The sequence below is a fragment of the Polistes canadensis genome, unplaced genomic scaffold (assembly GCF_001313835.1).
Source record: "Polistes canadensis isolate GaletaPanama2010 unplaced genomic scaffold, ASM131383v1 scaffold_257, whole genome shotgun sequence".
Classification (NCBI taxonomy): Eukaryota; Metazoa; Arthropoda; class Insecta; order Hymenoptera; family Vespidae; genus Polistes; species Polistes canadensis.
The window spans coordinates 179,364-182,695 of NW_014569804.1; the positions used below are offsets into that span (position 1 = coordinate 179,364).

A 3,332-nucleotide genomic window follows, 5' to 3' on the forward strand; every position below is an offset into this window, starting at 1 on the left:
TAAGGCTGAAAATGTTTTGAATGAAAAATTACAAAAATTACGAATCTCGATAGATCCTTAAAAAAGGGATGAAATAATAAAATAAAATACACAACCGTAAAAAATATATCAAGAAAATATAAAGATCATTGTATAATAAGACTGGAAATGTGCAAAAAGAAAAAAAAAAAGAAAAGAAAAAAAATTTCAAAAGGTACGGAACCAGATAAATCTAAACGATGTGCCGATATAGAAGATAGGAGATAATAGATAATCGAGATAATAAAAGAGAAAGAAGAAAATCGAGGAGAGTATCTCTCCGTGTCATGGTAAAGATAGAAGGCGCCACCACCGTGGCGCAAGCTTTCGGAGGGTGGCAATACGAGTGGGTGGTTGATGGTGGTGGTGGTGGTGGTGGTGGTGGTGGAAATGGTGGAAATGGTAGAGAGGGTAGAGGGTGGTGGTGGTGGTGCCGGTGGAAAGCGGGAAAGCTTCGACGACTATTCACGAGCACCCACAGTTCATTCCGGTCGTGTTAGTTGTGTGGACGACATCATCATACTATCATCATTCGCGTATTAAAAGGATCTCATTTTTTTTTTCAAAATCACATAAACCAACGAACGAACGAACGAAACAAACAAATCTGATATCGGTGATATAACAATAATTATAACAATAATAATAATAATAATAATAATAATAATAATAATAATAATAATAATAATATAATGAGAGAAAATAATCGAATAATCGACAAAAGAATCAAAATAAAAATGCCTAAAACCTGATATAAATATTAAAACAATAAAATCGGTATGACGATCTGTGGTTCGTTCAATATGAAATATAAAAAAGTATTAGTATTATTATTATTATTATTAATCGATGATATTATTCATTCCACGTGGATCGATAAGATCATATTTTATCGTTTTAACGATAACAATAAATCTTGTTCGTTGATCAAAGAATACGACGAGAAAGAAGACTACGAAGACGAAAACGAAGACGATACTCGTCGTGGTGGTTGTGTTGCTGCTGCTGCTGCTGGTGGTGGTGGTGGTGGTGGTTTTGGTGGTGGTGGTAGTCGTGGTGGTTCCCGGATATCGGTCGAGGAAATTTCTTCGTTCGGTGCCGGTCGTTGATCTTCTTCCCCTCTTCCACCACCTCATTTTCTCTTTAAGGTACCACCAACCAACGAATCTCGTCGTCTCGGACGCGCGCGCGCGAGCATCGACCGATCCTTTCTCCTCCTACTATCTCTCTCTCTCTCTCTCTCTCTCTCTTTTTCTCATTTACTCTCTCTCTCTCTCTATATATTTTACTCTCTTTCTATTTCATATCTTCGTTTCATTTTTTCTATCGCGAATCGTTAGATCAGATCGGTTACGATCGGGGGTTGTTGTTGTTGATGATGGTGGTGGCTGCTTGTGATCCTTTTTTTTTTCGATAGGAAATTATTTAACGATATCAAACGTTAATCACAATTATTATTTGCAATAATAATAATAATTCTATTTAATTTTTTTTAGATTTTTTTGTTTTTGTTTGTTTCATTTGAAATAAATAAACCAACGAAAAATTAACAACGATCGGAACATAATCTCGATAATCGATCAAGTTTCATTAGATTCTTTTATCTTATTCTTACAATTAGCGCGTTTATTTGTTTTCTTTCTTTTTTTTATTCTTTTTTATACTGGCTTGACAATGGGTGTCGATAAAACGATGACAATTGAAATTAAATCTACGATGTTAAATTTCGAGTTTTAAACCGATTCGTTAAACGGACACCTCGTGTTCCTCGTGTGCGAACGACAGTGACGAACGAAAGAAGAGAAAAGAAGAGAAAAGAAGAGAGAAAGAGAGAGTGAGAAAAAGGGAGATCAAAGGGGGAAGGGAAGGGAAGGGTTGGGGGGAAGTACGATGCGGTTTAATGGTTCGTTAGCTAGGGAAATAATGTAAAAGGTGGACCTCCAATGCAAAACGTCGAACAGCTGATATTCCTGCAACCCCTCTAACACCCTCCTCCCCCCCCCTTCCCTCCTCTCCCTCTTCCTCACCACCAACCCTCGTTCGAGAGGGCAAATGACAAGGTACGAAAAATGTTACGCTCGGTGATAGTGACACGCGAATCGATTTAAATTCTTCAACGATAAACGTTTTTTTTGAACTAACGATGTTAAATATTTTTCTTACACGTCGATAAATTATCGCATCGATCGAAGATTTTATTTATTTCTATTTTTTTTTTGTTCGTAGAGTAAACATTTTTTTGTGATGTCCTTTTTAAAATGAAAGTTTCTTTTTACAAAATGTTGAACTAATGTATGTAAAATATTTACTCGCTTATATGAAACGTAAGAAAATAATAAGAAATAAATATGCATTTTCATATTTTTCAATTTGTAAATATATATATAATAAATTTTCAGAGTACACACACGCGTATATTATATTAAATAAATATGAAAAAATATATAGGAAAAATATATACATTAATGGATTTGTGAATTGAAAGTAACGTTTTTATATTTATTTTACTTTTATCGTTCGCGATTACCCAAGAAAGGTGCAATGTAAAATATATATATATGTATATATGGGTATATTCTATATGTTGTAATAGTCGTACGAGTAATCGATTTTCGATGAACCGATTGAAAGAGAAGTTCATTGCCGTAGAGCAATATTTTTTTGTTCCATCGTTCCAACATGGACGAAGGTAAAAAAGCATCGAGCGCAATTACAACCCTGACACCCTTTCTTCTTTTTTTTTTTATTTTTATTTTTATTTACTCAGGAAAATCGCGCATACATCCGACCTGTGTAACATATTCCCTTTTTTTTATTTTTTATTAACGACATTTTCAACGTTTACTTTAGCGTGTCAGTTTATTTAATAGCAATCTCAATGTTTCGTAAAGTTGTTCAAACAAAATTCATCTTAAATCAAAGTAAGATTTAAAATATATATACATATATATATATATGAATCTTGACATTTTCCAATTTCGATTTTTCATGGTACATATATACATATAAAACATTGTATTATACTGTATAATATTTGACTGTATTTATCTATAATAATGTATCGACAAAAAAAACATAAATTATTAAAATATATTAGGACTTTTAAATACTTTATATGAATATAGGATAATTCAAATATCGTCAAGCACATCATATACCATCAATAATATTTTTGTACATATCTATAAACAACAATATTGCTATAAACTTGTGAAAGTAACTTACATCAGTAACATATTCCTTTTTTTTTCTTTTTTATTTAATAGCAATATCAATGTTTCGTAAAGTTGTTCAAACAAAATTCATCTTAAATC

The 3,332-nt window shown here is 32.5% G+C and overlaps 1 protein-coding gene across 1 annotated transcript in view; it reads left to right on the forward strand.

Annotated features, from left to right (window-relative positions):
* Positions 1–463: 463 nt before the first annotated feature.
* LOC106790736 (octopamine receptor beta-1R-like) overlaps positions 464–3,332 on the forward strand; it is a gene marked incomplete in the record, with an annotated part of 33,976 nt that continues 31,107 nt past the window's right edge. Inside the window, 2 exon segments of the mRNA XM_014755844.1 lie at positions 464–634; positions 952–1,166.